Source organism: Haemorhous mexicanus, chromosome 3 (genome assembly GCF_027477595.1).
Source record: "Haemorhous mexicanus isolate bHaeMex1 chromosome 3, bHaeMex1.pri, whole genome shotgun sequence".
In the NCBI taxonomy this organism is placed as follows: Eukaryota; Metazoa; Chordata; class Aves; order Passeriformes; family Fringillidae; genus Haemorhous; species Haemorhous mexicanus.
The window spans coordinates 57,647,721-57,675,634 of record NC_082343.1 but is presented as its reverse complement, the minus strand read 5'-3'; the positions used below and the strand labels follow the sequence as shown (position 1 = coordinate 57,675,634).

At 36.9% G+C, this 27,914-nt stretch overlaps 1 long non-coding RNA gene across 2 annotated transcripts in view; it reads right to left on the bottom strand.

Moving 5' to 3' along the window:
* Positions 1-27,914, bottom strand: part of LOC132325080 (uncharacterized) — a 78,471-nt gene that overhangs the window by 36,085 nt on the left and 14,472 nt on the right. For both annotated transcript variants that reach the window (XR_009485826.1, XR_009485827.1), the window contains 5 exons: positions 27,479-27,590; positions 24,716-24,889; positions 15,479-15,960; positions 1,355-10,276; positions 574-788 (listed from right to left, as the gene is read on the bottom strand). This is a non-coding gene — a long non-coding RNA (uncharacterized LOC132325080). The remainder of the gene's footprint in view (positions 1-573; positions 789-1,354; positions 10,277-15,478; positions 15,961-24,715; positions 24,890-27,478; positions 27,591-27,914) is intronic.

The following is a 27,914-nucleotide window of genomic DNA, read 5'->3' as shown; positions in this document are numbered from 1 at the left end:
TTCCCCTAAAAGAGGTGAAAATTCCATTTTCTACTGCCTCAATATTTGTACAGATGAGAAATGGACATGTCTCAGCTCAGCATGGCACACTTTTCTTCTGTAAGCAAACAGGGACTTCAGGGATCTTCAGGGAGCTGAGGGTTGTCACTTCATTTTCCTGAGGTAGTAATTAGTATCTGCTGGAATTCTTCATCTTTTCTTACTTCTCTGAGCTTCCACTCAGGGAGGAAAGACAGATTCACCTTTCTTATCATTCTCTCCACAAACTCTTCTGCTCTCAAAACCCAACACTTCAGATTTCAGTATGTAATCTGCTGCTTTATACAAATTAAGTAAGATTTTGTTTAAAAAAAAAATCTACAAGATCTTTTCCTCATTTCTGTCTCTTTCTGGTCTTGTGGGTTTGGGGTTTTTTTGTTTAATTGGTTGGGGGTTTTTGTTATATTTGGTTTGTTTTATTTTGGGGTTTTTGTTTGGTTTTTTGTTGTTTTGTTTTGCTTTGTTTGGTTTTGGCTTTGGGGTTTTTTTGGTATTTAGAAACATGACATAGTAAGTACAGAAATTGTCACATACCCATCTTGTGAAGTAATTTCCAGTGTTTGAGCCTGCAGGAATGCTGCCAGTCAGCAGTGCCTCATGCTCTCCTAGGTGGATGCACACTCTGCACATGGGGATGCATGTGGGAGTGCAGCAGATGTTACTGAGAGCAGGATGCTCCAGGTGCAGCCATGTAAGATGCATTTTGAAGAGTTACACCATCTCTGTGTTGTCAGCCTTGACTCCTGCAGCTGTCAAGAGAGTAAAAATTTGATAATGGAAGAACAGGGTTCTTGTTTCTGAACAACATGATCTTTTAAATATTTTGCATATCCATTAGTTTCAGAATTGCAAATATTTCCTTCACTTTATTTTTCTTTTAATATTTTTTCTTGCATATCAATGTTGTTCAAGGCATTCACATATTGCCAGGTATCAGTTACCTACAAAACAAAAAGACCATTTCTTTTGAATACAGCTCTTATGTTTTCCTCAGCAAGTAAGAGATTATTACTGCATCTGCAACAGACATGAGAGTGACAAGGCATCAAAGGACTTCACTGCTCATCTTTTCAGACTGAAATTGGAGTCATACCAAGCAGAACAGAGAATATAATCTGGCTGTGAAGTTCAAGCCATCCATTCACATAGTCAAACAACCACATGGTAAATAACAATTATTTTCACTAATAATTCATTCCCAGAATCAAAAGACCAGATTCTCACATTAATCAGGGCAGTCTTCAGCACAGACACAATTAATACTTGCATATGAATGAGAATAACTGAGTATATTTAATAAAATGTATGGATTCACCTTTTTTTCTGTAGAGAACTTGCAGCTTTTCCTGTCATCCATTTCTCATTGGAAAAACAGACTTTCCTATGAGAAAGAGGACTTGTAAAAGGAAATTGTTTTAAGCCAGTTGTTTAATTAATTTAAGCAATTGTTTAATTAAAAGAGACAGAATATTTCATCAGAGGGCGGCTCTAGCATATAAGAAAGGTGAGATGCCAAGTTATTCCTCCATTAATATTTTAGTTTTGGTTTGAGATTATGTGTGCAGAGTTGGATTTCCTAAAGAGACCCATAAGCCAAATTGAATACAACAGAGGTGACCAACCTGCTGCAGGCGGCAGTGGTTGGTGCCGTGTTTGGTCTGGGCATTCTCCAAGATCCCTCCCACTTCAGCCATTCTATGCTGTCTGTGATGCCATCATTTTGGACAATATAATGGTCACTCACCTAAAATGACTGCTAAAGAGCATCCTTTTTGGCCATAATACATTGTTGAAAGAGCTGAAGGTGTAGAATGCTACAGGCTTGGAGCAGAATGGCTAGAGAGCTGCTCAGCAGAAAAGGATGTTGGACTGAACCAGCAGTGTGCCCAGGTGGCCAATAAGGCCAGTGGCATCCTGTCCTGCATTAGAAATAATGTGGCCAGCAGGACCAGGGCAGTGATCATTTCCCTCTGCTCGGCACTGGGGAGGCTGCATGTTGAATCCTCAGTTTTGGGTCCCTCCCAAGAAGGGCGTCGAGGTGCTGGAGCATGTCCATAGAAGGACATGGATCTGGTGAAGACTTTAAAGAACAAGTCCCATGTTGAGAAACTGAGGAAGATGGGGTTGTTTAGTCTGAAGAAAAGGAGGCTCAGAGGAAAACTTACCACTCTAAAGAAAGGTAGCCAGGTGGGGGTCAGCCTCTTCTCCCATGAAAGAAGTGATAGGACAAGAGGAAGCAGCCAGGGGAGATTTAAATTGGATCTTAAGAAAAATTTCTTCACTGAAAGGGAGGTCAAGAATTGGAACAGGCTTAGGAAGTGGTGGAATCACTATTCCTGGAAGTGTTCAAGTGGCACTTAGAGACACGGTTTAGGCGTAGACCTGGCAGTGCTGGGTCAATGGCTGAACTCAATGGTTTTTAATGATTCTATGATTCTATATTTTGTGCTTTGCTTTGAAAGCAAAATGAAAAGCAAATGCTTGGTAATGCCGACTTTTTATCTTTATTTGTTCAGACAGACAGATAGAAGACTACCTCCCGAGTCATAAATTATTCCTTGTGAACAGAATTCTTGGGAAGACCCTTGAGGATATGTCTTGGACTGCACATCTTTTCAATAGCAACCAAAATCTTGAATCTTCATTGCACCTAAAGTAAGATCGGAATAATGTTCTCAAAATAGGAATATGATCAAAATTTTTACATCTTCAGACAACACTCAAAGACACCTTTTTGTTTTGCATTTGCACTTCAGCCCCAGGACTATCTTAGTGGGGGAGCAAGAGCCTGGTCTTGGTTTTGTCTAGTAAAATGCTGCGAAGTGATAAAGAATATTATAGCCAGGGAAGAGTAGCAAAACAAAAAAACCACTGCTTTCTAAAGAGATAACTCTTTAAAATTAACATTTGATGGATTTTTGGTTGTACATTACAGACCATATTTAGAACAGCAGGAAAGTTTGAAAGGAAAGGAATTAAGAAAATAATTCTAGGTTCAAAATATCCTTCAGAATCACACAAATTTCAGATTATTATGCTCAGACTTAACCAGCTAATTTTATGAAAACTGGTAAGAGCAGAAATTATCAGTGTGCCAGAGTCCACGCTGAATTCTCACTGGCTGACTGCCTTGTGGGGAGAGTAATTCCTGAAATGTCTCACCATAATGAATAATCCAACAAAGACACATGTACACATTTTGTCCAAAGTGAATTAGCAAAATTACTTGGACAATGACAGCAAATGTTTCCTAATTTCACTATAGTATTAGCAGGGAAATGCTTATCTGTAACTAGCAGGAGAAAACCACTGACATTCATAGATTCTCTCTTCTATGAATTGTTGTGAAACTTGAACAAGAAGTATCCAAGATATTTGTATAAATCATGTATCCACCTAGCAGCATCCTTAGACTTTAAACTAGTCACTTAACTAGACTAGTTAACTAGTCACTGTTTTCTCAGTATTTCCAAACACTCACTATTTGCCTTGTTCATCATCTTGATTTAGCTTGTAAATTCTTTATACTGAAGATATATTTCTGCTTATACTTTTTCTTTTCTTCTTTCTGTAAATGGATCAGTCCAAATCTTAAAGTGCTGCAATAATGTAAAACACAGTTAAATTCATCACAATAGAGACTAAATTAGAAAAAAAAATCTGTATCATTTGCTAGCAGGAAATTAGAAAGAAAATTAATAACCAGACATGGTTACATATCCATTTCCTTCCCTAAAAAACATTTAATATATGCTTTCTGAATAGCACATTGATAGGCACTGGGATATTTGAATTGGATTTGCACAGCCATAAAGTCATATTTAGACAACATGCATTGTATTTCTCCCACTCAAACTCCAGCATAGAAAATTGAGTGCATTAACAGTTTTCCTTTCCAGTTCTGACATTAAAATCTATACTAGAAATATTAAGCAACACAGGATCAGAGGATGAGAGAGTCAGAAAGAGAAACAAGAAAAAGGATATCCTGTTAGTCTGCCCTAACCAACAGAACTATTTCTGTCCATTTATTTTGATTTAGTGTAACTCAAGTGTACTATTAGTCTGAGTTAGACTGAAGTGGTACGATTTCAATATAATAAAGAAATTCTTGTTGGTTATTTAAATTATTTTTAAACAATGACAGAGCAATAAAACCTGGAGTCTTCATTTATTTTCTGTGTGGAAGACCAGTATAAATTATATGCCTCAATCTGAATTACCGCAATTTTACTAGAATCTTGTGAGTTGCACTGTCCGAAGGCTGTACACGATCCCTTTCATGATGATGTTCAGTGAATGCAGCAATCTTGGAATGTAGCTTCAATTCAGTACATTCAATAATTGACTAAATCACTGATTTTGTGCAGGTTATTTTGAGCTGTGAAGTTACTGGGAAAGATAAACACATTCATAACTGAAAGAGAGCTATCTAATGTAAGAGGAAAAATAGTCAATAATAAAAGTAATATTGCTTTGTCTTGATTGACAGCTTTGAGTTATCAAAATTAATTGCGTAATACCAACTCAATTTATAAATCATAAAGTTGACAAGAAAATCAGACCAATGGACATTGAATAAGTTTACCAGCACAAATTTTTAAATAAATTTGCCACAAAATAAAAGCTTAAAATTCCACAGATGGATAATGACTCTTATGGTTTCACTGTTTTCTTTTTTAATTTTCAAAAGACTTGGTGGATGTTTCCTATATCTATTCATGTGAGAAAAATGGTAGCAACAACTTTATGTATAATTAGATTTTCTTTTTAGGACTACTTGATATAAACATTTCAATATTTTAAATACCATTTATAAAATATATTTAACCACTTTTATTTACATGATTAATGAGTTTTTACTTCAAAGGAGTCATATATTATTTCCTCATGTTCTTTGCTTCAAGTATATTGGAGGAGAATGGAATTTGAAGCAAAATTATATAAAGAACTTTGGAAAAGTTTCCAGTTCTGGTTATGGTAAATCAGAATGATTCAGAAGATACAGTATTTCACTACTTAGACTAATTTTGGTCTACTATTTTAGTCTTAGGAATCAGAATTCAAGTGGTAAAAGTCAATCAGATGATAGGCAGTTGCTAAATTTTGTTTCACTGGATAAGTATATTTTAGTCAATACCCTGTAGGAAAAATTCTGATACTTCTATAGACACTATGGAATAAAAACTGTATCTTTCCTGATTGCAAAGGTCAAAGAAATATCAAAAATTATGCTTGATCCTCCACAGAATTGTACATTTTTTAGCTTTCTACATTATTCTGATATTCTGATTCAGTAGCACATTTCAGTTTAAATAAGTACAAATAATGCCACCAGGCTGATCAAAATCAAGGTCTTTTTATGCGCAGAGTGCTAAAAAGCCATTTGTAAGGAATCTCTGCAGTGAGATCAAAATCAGTTCATCTTTATAATTTCAGAGGAACGACAGTGTATGTTGTTAAATTTAAGTAGGCATGGAAATATTGGAAAAAAAATTCTCATTATGAAACAGTGCACATGCAGATATGCACATTTTAAGAAACCAGTAGCAGTAGCAAAGGAAAAAAAAAAAGTTAAATGTTTCTGAGTGTGCTACCTACTGCTTAAGAAAGTTATTTCACTTTTCTTATCAGTGTTACTTTAAGCCACTGTTGTTTTCCTTTAGGGGATATTACCAGGAGTAGCCAGAACTTTCTGTTTTAGCAGCAGTGCTGGTACTTGACAAACATCTTCAGGAAACAACATCCAGTGCCAACTCTTCTGTGAGAAAGGCATATATTTACTAATTTTAAGAATAGAGACACCTTAAACATTACAACTAGCTAATACATCCATTTCTTTCTGCTTAGACTTGATTAGGTCTTCTAGCTGCTGTAGCTGACAAATTGTTTGTAGTCCGGGGTTTCAGATCTCAAGTGCAGTTATAAACCATGAGGCAACCAGAAAAGTCTTTAACCTTAGGTCTTTTTGTTCCTAGTTATGTATTCTAATTTTATGGGTATTAAACAGATATACATCTACAAACTAGATATAAATCTACAACAATTTTCAAAAGTAGCTGGTATGGTCATGTCCCCCTGTATAAAATTGGATTAATTCTAGATTGGGTTCACGCCCTTTCGACTTTTATTCCATCTCCTGCTTCATGGCTTTTTCTCTACATCTTATTCCACAAAGTCTGAAATGATTCCTTATATTTGGATGGCACGAAAGTTATGTCTTCTCTTCTGTGTTGCAATAATACCTGTTTTTTTCTTGGGTTTTTTTCTCCATTCTGAAGTATCAAAGATTAAGTACCTTACAGAGTTCCTAACGAGAGATTCATAACAAAAGAAACCCCTTAGAATTCAGTAAAGGGAAGACACTTAAAGTCAGGGCAGATTTGTTCACTGGTGTTATAAAAGTAGTCAAGAGTAGTAGGAGTTTTACCAAGCCAGCCTCAGTGGGTGTATGGATAACTGTGTGCATAGAAGTCTCTAAGCCCTATATGACTCAGCCTGCTCTTCCTGTTGCCTACTTCATCTTGCTCGTTATTTTATTCTCCCCAAAAGCTCAGTGTTTCTGTTCAAAGAGGCTTCTTTCACCTTAGTGTTCCTGCAAGGCCTGTTTTCAGGCAGGAACACAAAAAGCATTGACTGATAATTTTCCTGCAGCCTTCCTTGAGGAGACCTGAAAACCTTCCTTATGGCACAGTCCTGTCCTAACACCATTGACCAGGACATATGAGCATTTGAGCCATGTATCCCACTCCCCATTACTGCTGATCCCTCTCCAGACATGCTGTAAGCAGAAGCAGCAGAGAGGATGCTACAGATAACTGCTCCCGTTGTGCAGCTCCCACATTTGTTGTGGGTATTTCTCTCACCAAGTTTTGCCTTTCTGAAAGTTTGTTCTGGCTTCTCTCCAAAACACAGGATCCTCTTTACCAAGGGCTTTAAAACTTACTTGTTTTTTTTTTTCTCACTCATTCTTTTTCTTTTTCCAAAGCTTAAAAAAAACACCTCCTGTAAAACATGTTCTCACATGCAACCCAGTCCCTCGATCTGAATTCACATGACTTCTCTGGCCCTATTTGCAGACCTGTCCAAATATCTCCATATGTTTTTCAGCTGGTTTCAAGATTTGATGTAGGTGAAGAAGATATATTCATTGTTTCAAATTCTGCAGTTTCAGTACGCCAAAGACCTGAAAAAAATATTCTTTCATGTCACTAATGATTTTTTTATCTTCTGGTCTCTTTACTGCAGCTGCTTCCAATAAAAACCTGGACTAAATGCAAGAAAACAGGCTGTACTTTGTTTGAGCAAGAGAGAACCATTAACCTGGAACAAGGGTACAGGCACAAGAAAGAAGTGAGACCACTTCAAAATAGTATTGATGTCCATTGCTATGAAGAATGGATGCATTGCCTTTGAAAGAGATTTCTTTCTAGTCAGTTCTGTCAGCATTTCATCTTGTTTTCTTCTTATACCTACATAATTCCTTTTCTTTAGAGTGCCGTGTATACCCACGCTCTGCTGTAGTTGTATCACAATTTCCCACTTTAAAATTTTTGTTTAAAGAAGGTTTCATTTTTCCTAAATGTTCCTTTTTGATAAAACTTGTTCATTGAACATCAGAGCACATTCAATAAAAAAGGAAAAGGAAGAAACAAATTAATATAAAACACCTATCATAGGGTATAAAGTCAGGTTAAGATTCCATCTCATACTGAATTCTTTATTATGGGGTTTTCTCTCTTTTAACTTACTCAGAATTCCAGAGCCCTTAAAAAGACTTGTCTCTCTTTCCTAGTGGGTATCTGATTTGAGAAGTGTGATATATTGGTGTTTTCTTTTTTTTGTGGCTCTCACATAACTGAATATTTTTGGAAATAGATGCTTGATTTATGATAATCATATAAGATATAACTGTGGGTTGGCCTGGAGAGTTCCTTGAAAAGTTACATCACAAGGAGATTTCATCAGTGCTCCTAACATATTTCAAACAAAACATTATTGGAAATGTCAGCTTTACTGAAGGAAGAGACAGATGAGAACATCATATCACCTAGTCTGACCTTCTATACACCACAGGTCAGCAAGTTTCACACAAATATTTCATAATATCTAAAGATTTATTTAAGGTAGATGTCTCAGTTCTCAAATTGCTGTAGATAGAGGTAATGGCAGACAAGGAATGCCTTAGGCTTCTTCATGGTTATGGTGAGATGATCCCAGTAGGCAAATCATGTTTGACATGGCAATGTTTCTTCTTTCTCTCCTTCTTCACAAAATGCTTACCAAACCTGAGAGAAAATGCTCATTTATGCATAATCAACACCCAGTGTTAGTCTGGGTAAGTGAACTATGCATCACAGAGATCCTCTGTTACAGAACTGACCCACAGTACTGATTATCCACTTTGATTTTATATGTAAATAAAAAACCCCCAGCAATTTCTGATTTTTGTCCACTACTTTGACAGGTCAATTTAAAAAAAATACTGACTTTGCTGGAAGCACTGTGACTGGAGATAGAGACTGCCCTGGATGCTGCTCAGGAGGGGAGAGAGCCACAAAGTGTGATGGGCAGATCCATCAGTACCTGTGTGGTGGCTGAGGCTTGGAGGCTCTGCAGAGACTTCCGAGTCTCTGGAGAGATTAAGCCTATGTTGATGCTTGCCAAACCATTCTCTGGCACTGCATTCAGCTGGCATGAAGCAGCCCTTGTCTGCACTATGAGACTCTCTGACCTTCTGAAATGTGGTGACTGGGTCCAGTGCATCTTTTGGGAAAGGTCTTCAGTTGTGTTTGGTCTGGAAATATACCAAGGGTTTTTCTGGGATGGCCTTGATTGACAGCAAGCAGAGTCAGTGACTGGTCTGAAAGTTTGGCTGCGCAAATCAGTGATTTACAGGGGTCAGGAATATTCCCAAGAGTTGTTTAAAGTATCTATGCAAACTCAATCTCAGGGACTGGAAAGGATGACAGTGTGAAAGAAATTCCCTAGGTAGCAGATTGCTGCCATGCAGGAGCTTCCGTGTAACTCCCTGGAGGCAAGGACATGCACTGTGTTCTGGGATGGAGATGTTTAACAGTATTTTCCATGACATGAAGTTTAATAACTTTAATTTTCATTTGACCTTCCTTAGTTTGAGATTTTGCTATATGAAAAGTGTACTGTTGCTCAGGTAATATAATTTTGCTATTTGTAGTTAAAGGTCTCTAGACTTTCTCTTGAAACAGTGGTAGGAGAGGCAGATTCACATCAAAGCCCTGGCCAGTTAGTCTCACTCTATCAGTTGAGAAAGACATGGACTGAAAGTCACTAGAGGTGCCACAGACCACATATTTACAGGAGAAAATAAGATTCTTCCTTATTCTAGACAGAATATGGCTGCAACCCAAAGGGTAAGAATTAAAAGTGTTTGCCTAAAAATAAAGTTTCCTGTTCTTTTCTAGCAATATAACTTATTTTTAGAAACAAAGGGCTGCAGGATGGTATTGAAGATTTTTGCGATGGTGGGGTTAATCTCGGATTTAACTTCTACAGCTTTTCTCTTGGGAAAAAAAAAAAAAAAGGAGAAATTAGGCAGGATTTACAATCAAACAGAATAGTTTGTGGCATATGAAGCAATCCCAGACCCATGTTCCATTCCTTGCACTGAAAGTAGAGCTTTACAAATGGCCAAATCATTTCCATTTGAGGCAGAGCACTTTCGAGCTTTTTTTTTTTTTTTGAAAAATAAAATTTTTTTTTTCAATAAACTTTTTTTTTTTTCAATAAACTTTTGAATTTCTTTGTGCCACAGCTTCAAGTGACTCTGAAAAGAGAAACCCATGATTTAAAAATTGTTTGGCATATCGCTGTTTTGAGTCCTAAAACCTAGCTGGAAAACATGGTGAATTGATTGGACTACTTTTCCTGGCAGGACAGGCTTTGACTAGACTGGTTTTTAGTCAATTTGAAATGTTTGGGAATATAAGTCTTAAAATGCTCTAAAACACTTCTTCTTGAATTTCAGGTAGATTTTTTTTTTTTTTCCCTTAATGTAAGTGGCAAGGAATGAAAAATGTCTTCTGAAGATTAAAATTTGAGAGACCAGAGCTTAAGAGCATGTCAAACTCAGAGATGTGAATAAAAGTGTACCACATAATCTCATCTCAGGTTCTCATCTCTCCTAAGCAGACAATGGAGGCTGCTATACAGAGGCATCTCAACAATCCATCTGCTCTCAGAGCCAATGGTCAAATTCCTGCAACAAAGGCCAAAAAGATCAAATTCAATTTTCTTTCTTTAATTTTTTGAATACTCAAAAGTCAGTGCTTTGCTTAGTTTATGAGAAATGCTGAGAAGGAAGCTTATTTTAGCAGAGTTTTGGTTTCATACCATTGTTGACAGGACAGCTAGTTCCCTTTGTCTCTTTAAAAAATTAATATCACCATTCTTCCACAAAATGAGGAATGATCTTGCTTCTGGCCAATGTGATTTGTTTTTCTGCCAGAAGTAGGCCCTGTGTAGTTTAAACCCAAACTGTGCTGCTGTGTGTAACAGTTCAGAGATTGAATGCCTGCTGCGCTGAGCATTTCTGTGTCTTCGGTCTCCCAGGGCTTCCTATTTCCACCATCACTGACACTTGGTCCCATCTGTCATTGCAGAGATTACTTCAACAGGAAAAAAAATAAATACTCAGGTTGTTGTCTGAAAGTACCTCAAGTCTTTCCTTGGTAAGGTTCAAAATGCTTTTCTAACAGAACTACAGCAGCCAAGGAGCCTCGGGTCCATCTGCAATTCGAAGATTTCTAGGCAACATCTGAAGGATGCACTGCAACCACTACCCCACTGTTATGGTTTAGGAATGGTATTCCCCTATTTAGCATTCCCACTGAAACAGTGCACTGCTTCTTGCTCTCTCCTCATCCTCACCCAGCAGCAGGATGGAGAAGAGAATTTGAGGTGCAAAAGGTAAGGATCACAGGCTGAGATAAGCACAATTTACTGGAAACAGCAATGAGATAAGAAAATGAACAGTAACAGCTACAATATCAATTCCAAAGTGTACCAGACAGGCAAAAAATTCCATGTGACTGCTCAGAACCTACATTACCCAACCACAAGTATTCTATTCTCCCTGGAGGAGAGTCCCTTCCTTCTGCCCTTGGCAATGACCTAAGCTGGTATAGAATAAGCTCCAGGGCCTGGCCAAGATCGTCCTGGCTGCTGCAAAAATTAACCCTGCCCTGGCTGGGACCAGGACACCCAGCACATCAGAACCTCCAGTTATTTTCTGCTCCCAGTTCAACAGGGAAAGTTTTAAACTCCAGGGCTTCCTTCACATAATTCTTCTGGTAGAAATCAATGTAAAGATGGCACAATCTTATGTGTAGGTGTAGTTCTGATTGGATGTATTTGTATTTCAGCAATATTAATTCTATAAACTACTTTCATCATTCATGTCAATGTTAGTCAGAGAGCAGGAATGAGGTTTGTATTTCTACTAACCTCACCAAACTTTCATCCAGCAAGGAATAGAATACATACTAGGGAACAACTCAAAAAATAATAAATATCATCTCAATGTCAATGAAGTGACAAGAGACAATCAAAGAAAAATTTGCTGTACATATGAAAGAGTTAGAACTGGAAAACCCAGCTGGACTGATTTTGTTTACTGCAACATATTTTAATTATGATTTACAGTTGCACAGGGATTCTGATCCACTGGAAAAAGAGTAGTTTTTCAAGACAAAAGTATGAAATAAGAAAAAATTTGAAAATTTATTGTGATAGAAAGGAATTTTCAGGCTACTTTTAGAGGACTAGAAATTCTCAGGGAATAATATAGAATATTAGTATATAAGGTTTCTTTGGGACTTATACTTTTAGAGAATCTCTTGAGTCATGTTACTTTCTTAGCATTAACTGAGCAATAAAAACATAAAGTAGGTGGTGGTGTGGTACTTTATTTCTTTTTTATTATTTTTTATAAAATATAAATAATTCTTCCAAAATCTAAGACAGTATCTTGGGACCTTGTGGGCCTATAAGCATGGCTTTTTTCAGTCAGATTTTTATTTTCAAGATCAAAAAATATTTTCAGGCTTGGTCTTCACACCTCTTACTACTGAAAATCCTTTAATATCTACTTATTCTGTGATTTAGTTTTACAACGGTGGAAAATTAATAACTTCATAAATTTTCTTTGTGCTAGTGCAAAATGTAAATATTGTAAATATTGCTGCCAAATCTCTGCAATTGTCAAAGAGGGAACTGTCCTAATTCACCTGAAGCTAATACAAGTCTTCCTCTTAACTTGATCAAGAAATGGTCTGAGTACTGACAGAGTAAATTAATTTGGCTGATTTCAGACTGAGGTTGACTCCTCCTTTTTTGTACCTGATGTGATAATGCAGTGATAACCAATGCTAAGTCCACAGGTCTGCAGATTTAGGAGAAATGCTTTATCATCAGGGCTTGCCACTGCGGAGTGTAGGCTCTTTCACTGGTCATATGCAAGTGACAGCATTGGAAGAGACCTGCCCATTCCTTTCTCCCCTCTGCACTAACACTGCACAAAGTCTGCTGCCTGTTGAGTCCGGCAGAGCTGTTACAGTTCCCAAAGAGAAATTTAATTTGTATGCAAAACCTCTTTTCTATGCAGTAATTTCTATAGCTAATTAAACCATGAAATAAAGCCATATCAAATGCTAGTACTCAGTAAGGCTGCATGCAAACAAATCTCATTCTGCTTAGACCATGATTTCCACAAAGTGGGCTGTATCACAGCCCTGTGAAACCATGCTGCCCTCTAATAGGACGCTGACATTACCAGCAACAGGCCACAAGCTTTGTAATGAATTTCCAAGGCCTCAGGACTGAGGCTTGAGAGCTGTGCTCAGTTCAAACTTTTCTTCACCTGTTGCAGCTTTGTCATACTTGTTTTAGGCATGACAATAATTTCTGTAATTGACATGGTGCATATGTATAATTTATTTTGGTTTTATCATCTTCGTATGTCACAATCACAGTTTTACAAAGGGAGCAGCAAGCAGCAATTTTTGCAAGTAGAATGAGATATTTATGACTGTGACATTATGATGTAATGTAGAGAAATACATGTCTGACATAACAGCAGGATTATTGAGTAGCGAACCCACAGGATGTGGCACAGACATGGGAGACGTGCTTGGTAATAGAAATCCCATAGCTATAAATATATCACTGATAATCTGTTTAAAAAGAAAAAAAGGTAGAGTTGTACAAAACTAGTTTCAAATGTCTCAAAGAGAAAACAGAAGTAGTATCTAGCATGTATAAAATTCATCATATATAGACCGTTCAGCTATTACACCAAGAGCAGATTAAAGAAGAAAGAAAAAAGGCTTAAAAGTGTGGTAGTAAACACATAAACATGAATCTAGGAAGAGTAAAGAAAAGAAAAAAGTAAAATATCAGAAAAGTAAAGAAACTATCAGAATCAATATTACAACTATCAGAATCAATATTACTGTATTGTATTATTAATACAAACTATCAGAATCAATATTACATTCCTCCCAGAAAATTACTCCAGCAACTTGAGTGTGTATAAAAATTCTAGCTGTATTATTATTGTTTTTTTTCCCTACTACTCAGAATCTGGACTATTATTTACTAGTTCCTGAAGATTTCCACTACAGTAGGGTTACTATAGTAGCAATACATGATAGACTTTGTGAATACACATGTGCATTTCTACTTTGCCCATAAACAATATTTTGAGTGTTATACATGCTCACATCAAAAACAAAAGGCAGTCATTTCAGTGGGGTTTAAGACTTTGCACAGTAGATCAATTTCATTCCACCTCAGCCTTCAAATCCTATTAAGTTACAGGTCAATGCCTGTCAGCCCAAACTTTCTTTTGATGTTGTCTAAAACATGGAAGGCCTTTTTCCTTGTGGCAGCTTTTAGTGGCTTCTGCCCCCAAGGCCAGTCCCTGCTCTCTTGGAAACCAGTGTAATTTCCCTGATAGCATGGCACACCTTAAAGCATGCCAAGCTCAAACCTTGACAATTCTGCAGAAATCCTGTGTGCTTCTGGAATGGACATACTCCCAGGCAACCAGCAGAAAATTACAGGCTGATGCCTTGTGCACATATAAAACTAAATCTTTATTGGTATTAGGTATGGAAAATGAGTTTCATAGGATGTTAGTAATTGCTTCTCAAAAACAGTTTTTCTACATGATAAGGATCAGTTCTTACTTCTCTAATTTATTTTATTTCTACTTTACTACTTTCCATAATATAATATATTTCTGGTTTATGGTGAGGTTTTAGAGTATGGCTAATTTAACATTGTTTTTACCCTTAATTTTTTGAGAAGATGGCAGAAGTCTAGTCTTTGAGCTACATTTCAAATCTGATTGTTTATAAACCATCTGTTTTATTGAAATAGGAAGCCCAGAAAATGACATCACAAAATCTAATATTTCCTTTCTTCTTTATTTCCCCAGTGAAAGGAATATCTTTTTCCACTTCAATTAGTTTCCAGTCTCCCTTCTGCAATACAATCAAGATGTTTCATGCTGGCCAAATTATTAGTGACAACTGACTGGCATATGGAGATGTGTATCTAAAATGTGATTTAACAAACTGATTGAGTCCTAAACGCAGAGCAGTCTGACTTTCAATGTACCAGTCCAAATTTATTCCTAGTACTATGGGAAATTCCAGTGTATTTTCAACTACCGTTGACAGGATATTCTAAAGACTATTTTTTTCTGGCTTCTGAATAGTTCCCCTAGATGATTGCTCCATTGCCTGTTATGATACTTGCTCTACCAAGGAGTAAGTCAGTAAAGTTTCAGTTCTCGTCAGCCAACCCTGAGCAGTTTCCTAGTTAGTGAGCCCAGATCTTTGGGTCACATTGCAATGTAGGTTTTTATTGTATTACAAACTATCTGGGTAGGTATTCTGGCGGTTCTTGCAAAAACTTGTCCTGGGTATATGACATTGAAGATAAGTCATGCTAAGATAAGGACGGTGAAGGTCAGATGATGGAATTTAAATATCAAATAACTTCTTAAATGCTAAATTATGTGCTAATTAATGGAGAGTGAGCTTTACATTTCTATTTCTGAGACTTTTTAGCCAGGAAAATTTACTGGCTAAGATACATCCTATAATAATACAGAATAACAGAATCACTTAGTTTGGAAGACTTCTGAGATCATCTTTGAGTTGAACCTTGAGCATGGCACTAAGTGCTACATCCATTTTTTTTCTTGAACACCTACAGGGATGGTGACTTCACCACTCTCCTGGGCATCTTAATCCAATGCCTGAAAACCCTTCTAGTGAAGAAATTCCTTCTGATGTCTAGGCTGAACCTCTCCTAGCACTGTTTGAGGCCATTTCCTCTTCTGTCACTTGTTGCCTGGGAGAAAAGGCTGACCCCCACCTGGTACACCCACCTTCCAGGTAGTTGTAGAGAGTGATAAGGTCTCCCGTGAGCCTCCTTCTCTCCAGGCCAAGCAACTCCAACTCCCTTGGCTGTCCCCATAGGACTCACCCTCCAGAACCTTCACCAGCTCTGTTGCCCTTCTCGGGACTTGTTCCAGCACCTCAATGTCCTTCTTGGAGTGAGGGGCCCAAAACTGGAGAGAGTACTTGAGGTGTGGCCTCAAGAGTTCCAAGTCCAGGGGGACAATCCTGCTGGCCACACCATTGCTGATCCGGGCCAGGATGCCATTGGCCTTCCTGGGCACCTGGGCACAGCTGGCTCAGGTTCAGCTGCTGCTGACCAGCAACCCCAGGTGATTTTCTGCTGGGCCACCTTCCTGATTTTAATTTTTGTTGCCTTCGATGACAGCATTCAGGAGCAGAAAAACTCCTGCCCCAAACAAGAAGTCAGTCATAGGCTGTATCCCATTATTGTCAACAGCAAAATGGATGCCTGTAAAACAGAAAGTGTAAGGGTGAAGACCAGCAGGAAGCAAAGCTTTCTGCTGTGGGAAGTGTTAGCTAGTCTCTAATAATTAGCTTTTGTACTTTTCCTTTAACATTAACTCAGGGTTCTTTTGAGATTGTCACACAACTATCTGCCGTGACCAGCCCTTCCTTAGTAGAACAATTATTTTAGTGCTGTTACTGTTTAATGTTCAGTTAGGACTGATTTTTCTCATTTACAATACTTTCTAGTGTACTTGATGGTTTCTGTCATTTCTTTGTCATCTTAATCAGCAGGATCTTCTCTCCCTCAAAGACAGATGTATTTGTAATATTCTTAAATATTTGCAGTCATTTTTTTCTGTCTCTATCTACATCCTTTTAATCAGTTACATATGCATTGAAAAGCATAGATCTCTTTGAAGTTCTTCTAACATCTTATTCATAAACTTGACCTTTCAATGTTCCTTCCCATCATTTCATAAATTATAACTCTACCAAAATTATGATGTTCTCCTACAGTATCTTGATTAGTTCAATAATCTCTGATGAGAGAAGCTGCCAAAAACACATTTAGAACTTAAAATACTATTTTTCTGTTGAAACACCTTTACATCTTTCATATGCTGTTTTCCTTCATCAGGTAAGGATCCTCTTGGCTACATATCAATACTGACAATATTCTTGCTTTAATAATTACTCATCTGGCAATCAGCTAGAAATTGCTTCAGGAAAGGCTTTCAGTCTTTATTATAAAGCCAGATAAAATGCAAAAATCACAGTAAGTGCTTCTGCAGTGACAGCTTTTGAATTTAAAGAAGTGATATGTGTGATGAAGTCAGGAGTTACTCTGCATGAGGGAAGTCATTTATACAACCAGAGTGAATCCAAAGTGATCATGAAGCTCAATTTAACAATTCCTATGAATGTGGTGATCTTTCTAAGAGTTCAGACAAAAGTTGAACCTCTCATTTTTTGCCTAAACCATATATGAATGGAAAAGAGAAGGGTATTTTTCAGTTGCGTTCCTTATTTTAATTGATGCCATTGACATTTTTCCATCTCTTATTTTTTTAATAATCTTTGAAACACAAAAGAATTAATTTACTGTGATAAAAACTAGATTCCTCTTTTTCTGCCTGCTTTATTCTTAATAATGCACTGTAAGTCACAGCAGCACTTGCTGCAAGAAAATCTAATTTTTTTTGCACAGAACAATTCATTTAGCCCAATATGCCGCAGACAGGAAAGTAACTCAAGGACACAGCAAATGGGAGAGAAATAATGACTGGGATAAAAGCAGCCAAAACAAGAATTTTAATTCAGTGGACGCCAGTTGAGATGGAAGGATATGCATTATACTAACAGTATTATTTTCTACTTTTTTTTTCTGGTAAATGTAGATAAGATACTAAAAGCTTTGCATTTTCCTTCTGCACAATAAACAGTGGGTTGAATGTGGTCCAGAGCAGGTAAAGACCAGGAGCTTAGAATTTTCAAGGTGCAATCCTACGGACATCTGTGCCAGAGAGTAAACCTACTCATGCAGTCCATTGCTGGAAGTTATTTCCTCACAAAATACAGAAGGAATATCAGATATGAGAGTGAGATTTAGATTTTGGATATATTATAGGTACAAATGGAGGATTAGAAACAGGGGAGAATTTTCTGGAAGCAAACTGGAGCTTACACTAGTAAGCTTTTAACATAGTTCCCCTAGTAACATACCATATAGTTAGAATTTAGGAGAATGTTTCCAAGTCCCATTCTCCAATCGATTTCAGAAACCTTAAATTCCTGAAAAACTGAGGTACACAATTATTATTCTTAGAAATGTTGTGTGGTGTATGATTTTCTAATGGCCTTGAGTTGGAGGAAAGTATATGAGCAGGTTTCAAAGGAATCTTTTCTCTGTGTGCAGATATATATGTGCACACACATGGAAACACACACACACAACCATGGTACCATGGAAGACCTCTTGTTTTGCCTCCCCAACTGTAAACTGAAGGGCTTCCTCTCTTAACTATCTCAAGTAATTTGCTTCAAGGTTTCCTTTGAACAGGATCCTGCAAGAATAGGATGGAGTCACAGAATTGTTGGTCAAAGAGGGTGCTGGTGAATATTCAACTTTGTTCAAGATAAAGATGAGTTGATTTCTAAGACATGAGTCCTTCTAGGCATTTACATGAGGCCTTCTCTAAAGATAAATACTGGCAATAGTTCTCTTCTGCTGCCTCTTGCACTGACAGTAAATAAGAAAGAATCTAACATTACATTACCCTTTAGAAAGCCCTTAGAAAAATAAATTTCAGTAATATCTCACACTCTATTCACACCTTCACATGCACCTCACAAAAACATCAGAGAGAAATTCTAAAGATAGTTTTACTTTTCAAAATATTTTAAACAGATTTATTGGGAAAGGTATCCTCAGTCCCACAGAACCATGCAGCTGCTCTTTAGTCTTCACTGCCCAGAACCTTGCTTCAGAGGGAAATTAAATCAGAGATGCTAAGGAGTAAATAGATTACCGAGTTGCCTTTATGATGTCTACTGAAGATTATTAAAAATTATCTAAGGCATACTCTGATTTCCTCAATTTTTTCTTGACCCAGTAAATCATTCCATGTGCAGTTGCCCTGGATTCTCAGCAAAGAGAAACTACCTTTAAACAGACATTTTTATTTTATACTTCGCATAGGCATCTTCATTTGACAATTAGAAATTATTGTCATCAAGGTACACTTTTACTAACAAAGAAGAAAGAAGTTAGTGTTTCACTCTGATTCCTTATGTAATCATCCATTTTAATATAGCAGAACATTCATTATTCTTTGGAGAATTTTCTCTCAATGCTTATGATAAATCATTGGATACAACTTTTATCTTTTATCTATTCATAATAAAAATTAATCTAGGTCAAAACCAAATTAAATGAAAGAGAAATTATGTCAAAAGAATTTTTTTCTGGCAATTTTAAACCATTATATTGATTTTTGCTTTTAAAGATTTCCACTACAATTAAATATGAATAAAGCATAATTAGCTCACATTTAAATAAAATACTTTGAGTTGAAATACAAGACAGATGGGTTAGAAAGATGAAGCCCTGTCAAAATATTGATGTGAAAAGTATGCAAGGGTTTTTTTTTTCCCTTTACAAGAACTGTTTTCATAAAGTGTTATTTTCTGATGAAATTAATGTTTTCCCCTGAAAAGAGGATCCTGCTAGGTCTAATTTCTTTTGAAATTACTTCTGCTGTATAAATCTGTGGTCCAACTTCAATGGAATTATCTTTTTATTGTCTCTCACAAACCAGAGGACAGATGGTATTATTACCATCCCTGCAGAGACAAGTTTCAAACATTGCAACATCTTTATTAAAAAATAGTAATTAATTCTCCTATAAAATTTTCCAATATTCAGTTAAAGAATTATTACTCTGAGCTAAAAAATTTTAAAATATATGCACAATATTATTTAAATATAGAAAATTTCATTTCATTGTTTTCGTTATAAGTTTGTAAAGAAAGATGATATAATGCTATTTTTTAAGATAGACTCAAGTACCATAAAAATGTTAAAATATCAGTGACCAAACACAGAAGTCATTCACAGGATATACCACCAGGAAAATGAATGGTCAGAAATGCTCAAATTGACTTCTTATGTCAAGCAGCCAAAGCTTGTAAACACAGCTTAATGAAGACTTTAATTTCATATTTTTTACAAATACCAAACAATCAGGGTGCATTTGAAATGTTATAAACTTGACTGAATGTTAGAAACATAGCTGTCATTTTTGTCATATGTATTCTGTTCTGGGCTGGATGTACTTTTGGATTTGGACTTGCCTATTGGCGTGATAAGTCTTGGGAAGAATTTGCTACCAATACAAAAGCAACAGCTGCTCTCTGTGCTTTGCTGCAGAGCAGCTACCTCAAGAGAGACACCTGCATTTCTGAAGAGCAATCATCTCTCCCTCTTATGTCCAATGCTAGCCAGGCTGGTTGAGGGGCTTAATATGGGCTATTAGGATTGCCATGTGCACATGTCCTGCTAAATATTTTCTCCAGATGTGCTTAGAAAGCAGCCACAAACAGCTTTTGGCTATGCACAAACTCCCCAGGTCTTTTACCAGCAGGTATTATTGTTGTGCAGCAGTCCTCTATCTCCTATCAAAACTTCTTTTGAAGATTGATGTTGCTTCTCTCTCTAGTCCTGGTTTAATAACTGTGTTGGGGTCATATAACTCCCACTTTCATTTCAGATTTAACAGGAGGAGAAAAAAAATCTGTCAAGAGCAGGTTTACACTATTGTCATGTGGATGACAAAGGCTGCAAGAAGAAAATGCAGAAGGGAAATAAGTAGAAGCATATCTGACGGCTGAATTCAGGCAGGCTGGCAAGTTCAGTGTGCTCAGTGACACACAGAGGTTCTGGGAGGGGTTGGCAGGTGCATTTGTTGGCAGAAATTTGGGGCTTGATGAAGAAAAATCTCTGGTTTTCTTTATTGTAATAAAACATCCAGCTCTCCTTCACATCACTCTGATTCTTTTCCCCAGTATACTGACAGTTTTCCCAGTTTTATGAAACATCCACTCTACTTTGGGGACTGCAGCCCCAGGAATCCTATGACAATGGAGCATTAATTTTCATTCCCTTAAACTTGTGAAAGTAGAGAGTAACAGGACACATTAAGTGACTTCTACATTCTTTACATCTTTGGGATTGCAACAATTTAGGGCATGTTTGATCAATGCATAGCAACAGCATTATAGTCAGTTCAGGTTTTCTTTGGTTTATTACTTCATATCACAGTGGAGGCTCCGTGTCTTTATTGAGCATAACATTGAGGAAATGCTAATATTTACTCTTATTTATTCTTTCAGGCCTTCTCCAGTGTATTCTAGCTTTCTCTGCTACTTAAGACATATTGTCTTATTTCAAACTTAAATGTATGCAGCTCCAAACACAGAGGTGCTGCACTGGAAGGACTTCCTTCTACTAAAAATTGATTATAAATATTATCTTCATGGCATTTAAATATACAAGAACATGTAATCTGATAAACCAGCTCACATGATATGTATGGGGATACAAATTTCACTGTCTGTGCCAACTCTCTGGAGAGAGATAGATTAAGGCCATCGGCTAATTAACTTTGCTCTCTGCATCCTCCTTCCTTTAGCCATGGATAAAACATAGCTGATTTGAAACTGATATAGGAAATGCTGCAGAAGCTCTGTTCTCAAGAGGCAGCTGACAATTTGGGTAAGGAGACAGCAGGGGCTTATGCACAGATATGGGGGAGTGGACACCAGCAGTGACAGCACGTCTGTCCCCAGCTGGCTCCTTGTCATGGGGCTGTTCCACTGCCCCAATGAAAGATGGCTGTCAGAGACTCCAGAAAACCAGCACCATGAGCTGCGTGAAGGGTCTTGCTCTACATTCAGATGTTGAATGTTGCTGATCTAGACACAAGCTATTATTACACTCTGTAAGACACACTCAAATCTTACCAGCGCTCTGGGAGTGAGTGGTGTGGGATATAGCAATTTGTTAAGAAGCTACTGTCTGGCCAGAAATTATAGCTCAGTGTGAATGAATGAGCTTCCAGGCACTCCACAGTCTGTCTTGCTAGTTTGTGCCTTTAGGCCCCTTCTGCCTAGAACTGCCTGTAAATATTTATTTCAGCCTAAAGTATTTATGTTGATGATGACCTGCAGACCTTGATGTAGCTTCACATGAATTAGCACAGATAATTGACTGGCTGATTGCTCAGTAAACCTGCTATCTGAATGTCTGGACAGAAGGTCCTCTGTTTTCTTTAGGTAGTATGGATAACCATAAGATTTCAGTGTTTGCTACTGTTTTAAAGTATTGTAATTCACTTTACTTATTTGGCTAATGGCCTGAACCTTAATACCTGAACATCTAATAGAAGAAACTTTAATTACATATGGAACAGCTGTAAATTTTTGCTTAAATACACATTTATTCAGATGAAAATAGCATAGTATAGAGGCTGTTGAAATGTGTCCCTTATTATGATATTAAAATGAGGAAAAACTTCAGCTGGAGTGTCCAAGTGAGTGACTGCTTCCAGGCCTGAGGTAGAAAACTGAAAAGTGTATTGTTGATACCTAGAACTTAGTCTAAAAAGACTTTGTGACTTTTCTGAGATTTTGTCAAATAAGTATGGTACCAGGAAGAGAATCTGAAAATTACATGCAGGTTTTGAGATGGAAGAGACAGAGCGGTAACTTTTCATTTGGTATAAAGTGACAGTATGTTTTACAAATGCTATTCCAGCTGAAGGTTCAGCCAATTAACATTGCAGTTCATTAAAAAGATTGATTGGTTTTGGAGTGGGAAAAGACTGTACCAGTTTTAAGCTACTTTTGATAGCTTCATATCTGTAACAGATGCTGGTTGTCAATTCTCCTGGGAAATGCACAAAAAATATTCAACACAGCAAATGGCCCTTTACAATGTGTACTCTCCAGCTTCTGGAAATCAATACTGTGGAAAGTTTTTAATTGAGAATTTTCATTTTTTTGGTCAATTAGAGCTGATGCCTGTACCTCACTTTAAAAAAATAGTGCTTGCAAGAAAGTTTTAGATAAGGAAAAAAAAATCTTTTTTTCTGGTTCCTATAACATTCAGCTCTAAAACTTGGAAAATACAGAGAAGGGCAGAGCAGAGATTATTCAGAAAAGCACTTTACACTGGAAGACTATAATTTATGTTATTATTGTACAATGTATCCCACAAGACCCAGTAGTGAACCAATGGGTGTGGAACGATATAAGGCATTTACAATGTATTCTTCTCAGATGTGAGATTTATACTAGCAGTTTTAGAAATTAAAAAATGATCAGATGTTCTGCTCAAATTGCATAGGAAGAACAAATGAAAGACTAAAAGAAAAGCATCAATTTGGAGATCTCTGTGTGACACATTTTGCTCATTATTACAAGTACAATTATTGTTATTTCTTGCTATTTTCCCAGAAGACCAAATGCACAAAAGGCAGGAGGGTTAAAAGCAGACTCCTCAAACACTAGCTATTAGTCAAAACATCCTGAGTAAATGAAAGCAGGGGGATGTGGGTAAGACTGACAAAACAGCAAGGTGCAACACTAAAGAGGAAGCAGGAAAAAAACAATGGAAGGACGAGGCTTTAAAGCATCAACATCAGTGAGAGACCCCAGTGTGCAAGAGGAGCAGCTCCCCAGGCTGGTGAGGCAGCCCCAGGTGGGAACTGCAGAGCTGTTGAACAACTCCTGCCAAGCAGTGATGAACAGACCTAATGGGGAGCCTGAAAAGACATTTATTTCAGCCCACGTCATCTGTCTGATTTTGAAGTATAAATTTTGAGATGCAGTTTTCATTTCTGTGGTTGAATAATTGTCCTCTGCATTACCAAGTCCCTGGATTTCCAGGCTGTCTGGTGCTTTAGTGACTTGAATTAAAACATGCCCTTGATGGCCCAGGTTTGCAGCTGCTGTAGAGGTCCCTGCAAGGCTCTCCTGGGGACCTGGGGCTCATATTACTCTTACTGAAGCTGTCTGAAGGCAGGCAGGCTGCACGCGCTGGAAAGGATTGGGGAGCCCCCAGCACTCACTGCCCTTCCCAGCTCTGTAAAGGACCACTTCAGTGTTACTCACCAAATCAACTCAAATACAAACATAAACGAGAATTAAAGCTTTTCCACTTTTGCTTCTTTTCAGTTTTATTTGACTGAATCTAACTACTGAATTTTTTGAAGTGTGAAGACATTTACACCTTTAGAAGTGTTTAGTGTCCAAGAGGTTTTTTTTTTTCTTTCTCCAATTCTACCACAATTTCCATGCAGGTGAGAACCCCGAAAATCTTGCCTCACAAAATTCAGAATTATTTTTAGGTCTCTGAAAGCCACTGAAGCATAAAACTTGCGGCTCAACTTTCTTAATTGTTACACTATGCCCTTTGACTTTTTAAAATATTTTATTTTTATTTTAAAATTATTTTATTTATAACATTTCCAAAGTTATTTTGCTTACATTTGATCTTACATTACAATTTATTTCCTTCAGTCTTTTACTTAATATTTAGTGTATTGTTTTAGGGAGAAAAAATATTTTTACATTTATAAATGCTTATAGAAAATTATTTATACAATTTTTAAAATGCATTTTTTGTATTGTTTCATTATATTATTTGTCTCTTTTTCCTTGCTTTTTATTATTCCCCTTCTACTCTCTTTGTATTGTGATTTATTACCCGTTTCACCTCCAGTACTTCCCTGCTTTATTTACAGTTCTTCATCCTTTTTTTTTTTTTTTTTTTGCTTAACAGCACAAACCTCCAACTATTCCATTAATGAAGAAAATGGTTGGACTGTTGTGAAGTTCATTATGGACAAGTATATTTGAAAATACTTCACACTCTGCTTTTATGAATTTATGAAGTTTAGATTTAATACAGTTATAGATCAGATGTCTGCTACAACATTTTTTGGAGACACAGACTGGGAGACATCCTGTTCTCTGAACAAGACTGTGTCATTTTCCAGAGCAAATTCACATGTAAGCAATGGGCTGCTTGCATAGCAAGGTAAATGATGTTTCACACCATTTTTGATGGCACACCAGAGCCATAAGCTCTCACTCTTGAAGACGAAATGCAGTGAAATCATTCACTTAGCCACAGCCTTTACCTGGACACAGGAAATCTTAATCCAGATTCTACACTTTTGCATTTGTCTCCTTACCTTCCAGCATGTTCGTGTTCAAAAAGAGATGATGATGAGTTCAGGATGAGCTGTAGTGCATGCAGCAGACACTAAGACCAGTTGACCACAAGAACTCATTTCATCAGGCTGTATATAACTTGTGAAACGTGTTAGTGTTGGTCACCACCCTTCATCACTTCTTCAGTTCTGTGTCTGGAAAGGGGATGGTGAAGTGATTAATTTTAAAACAATTAGCTGGTAAGTGTTTTGGGCTGATTAATTGTGAAAAATAGTCCTGGAAAATGCAAACAAAGCTAATGATTTGTTACAGTGATTTTGCTATTTCAGTCTGGTATTTTTTGAGCAACCAATGCAGTGGAATAAGAGGCAAGGCTTGTAGTTCTGTTTACAGTTGTGGCTATTCTAATCCCTTTTTGGCCTTCTGCCTAAAAAGCTAAATGAAAAAACAGCCAAATTGTAAACATTTGAGAGGAAAAAACTTTTTAATAGTGAGTCAGTGAAGGGACAGTAAGCTTGGACAAAGAATTTGATTTAAACAAGGATTTCCTTCCGGTCTCCAGCTCTCCATCGTTCTAGCCAAGGTTGTGAAATGTGAACACACCTATGGAAGGGTGCATAAAATAATGATTGGCTTGACTATATTCTGTACCTTTCAGTGAACAAGGTGCACTGAAAGGTACAGAATACCTGAATAAAACTTCATTCAGGTTCAAAGTAAAACACCACATTCTCAAATTCTAAGTATGAATAGAAAAGTATGAAGCACAACAGTTTTTTTCTTTTTTATTTTTTTCCTTTGCTTTGTTTCCTAGATGAGTGAGAAATAAACAGTTAGAGACTCTTTTTTAGGGTGGTGACTACTTCAGAAGGTCTGAAATAATTCCTTTTTTCAGTCCTTTACAAACCACTTCTTTGGACCTGACATCTCAGAATTATTTGTTCAATAAAAACACACCACCAGTGTTTGTAGGAGACTTGAAGAGACTCCAATCTCTAGCTGACAAATATGATCAACTTCTAATATCTTCTGTATAACTTATTTGGTTATAAACCCCATAAAAACACAATATGTACCTCATTCTTCTTTACTACTGCAAAATACAGACACAACTCCAAACAAATTATTTATATTACTAAACAGGATATTTATGGAAATCTCTGAACTGCAGTTGACAAGGCATTGTTCCTTAAATTCAACTCTATTTAAAAAAAACCTAATTTATGCTTCAGTTATACTAAAAAAAAAAAAAAAAAAAAATTTGTCAGCAAGCTTTCATTGTGATAAACTTACATTTAGATGTTTGGAGGTACACAGAAATAAAAATTTAAAATGTAACTGGAATGTTGACCAAATATCTTAATGAAGGATTTGATTCAAGTGAATATTAAACAAAACTCAGTCACTCAATATTTGATCTGTGAAGTTTAGAAAATTTGGAGTTTGGGGAATCAATATTAATAAATTTGAATATTTTAAACCATAAGATCTGTTTGAAGGTGAAAATGATGACTGGAGTTTCTAATAAAATAGAATGCCTCATCTATGAAAGGATGGCTTTTGCCCTTTGGACCTTACAAGACAATCACTGAAAGGCTGTTGATTTTATAATTCCAGGGAAGATCGGGAAACTCTCATAAAATGATATAAAATACTACAAATTATATGGATTATTACATTTCCTATTAGTTCATCACAGCTGCACTGATTTTAGAATGCCATTTATTTACTCTGAGTTATAAAAATAAGTCATGGGCAGCCTTGGCTTGAAAATAAGATAAGGAGGCAACTGCCTAAGGCAGTAAGCTGGGAACAGGGACTTGCACACCAGCCTTGAAGAGAGGACACTGGCTCTTCCAGACTGAACTATCACATTCAGTTTCTACCCACCAGTACTGTGGTTGTTGCAGCTGTGGGAAGGATTGATCTGTGCAGGACCTACCCTATGGAGGAGAAAGATGTGACTCCTCTCTGCAGAAGTCAGTGGCTCCACTTGCATTACCATTTTTTGGTAAATCACTTCATGGAGTCATGGTGTGGATGAACAGCATTTCTTTTGGTGAGACCAAATGGTGAGCTTTGTTCCAAGAGCACAATTAATGCTCTCCAACTGCATATGCACAGGTATGATCATATGCACTGCATATGATGTATGACTAGAGTTAAAATAGGGGATGGAATCCCAAATATAGAAGAAAAAAAAAAATCCAACATAAAAACAGCGTTCTGACTCAATCCTCACCACTGTTTGCTCCACTCTCTCCCTCACACTTGCCAGTGCAGACATAGCCATAGATAAAAAAGTGTTGGACTGGAAGCTGACTCAGATCTCTGAAGTTGCTCTTTGGTTTCTCCACTCAAAAAGCCATTCTTTCACATTCTTTTAGGTGATTAATAATGAGCTTTCTCCTCACAGTCATTACTTTCTGCTAGATGAAATTGGGATGCTGTTGGTAATTTACTTTGATTCATATACCAAAGCTGTCTATTTTGTAAGCTTTCTGAACATTATACTGAAAATAGAAATTTCTAGCTTGGGAGAAAGACAGAAAGAACAGTAACTTGCTTTTGATCCTTCCTTAGATATGACAAAGGTGTAATCTCTTAACCATGGCACTTCCTTTTGTTCTGATGTGCCAATGAAAAAGTATCTTCAGATGATGAAAGGATTGGTTTCAAGAGGTATTTTTGTTGCCCATGAAGTACATATTTAAAAGTGAAGAATGGATGATTCATCTTAATGGGGATCCAAAGAATACTGTACCACTATTATTTTATTTTACCTCCACAAGCAGTCAGCTTTGTTGGCTCTTTTTCATGTTGATGTTCTGCACATCTCCAGGCTGCCCATACTTACAAGAAAGTGCTTGTTTGAAGCATAATACCTGCAGAAGCCTGAAAAATGAATGTTATGATTATCTCTCTTGAGGCACCTTCTTGCGGTTTTGATTTGGTTGAACAACTTTGCAAACCATCATCTTTATGTCTTTATAAATAAAACTCTTTCATGATCTCCAGCTTTCTGAAGGAGATCTGGTCCCTGGATTTAAAAACCATGACAAATAATCAATCCTACTTAGACTGGACACAGTTTTCTTAACCAAAGTCAAATTAATAACTCTTGCACCACTGCTTGATGCTCTTTCCTTTGCTGTCTTAAGGCCCAATGATACAATACCATCCACCTGCCAGCAAAGACACTGTCAAAAGATGGGCAGG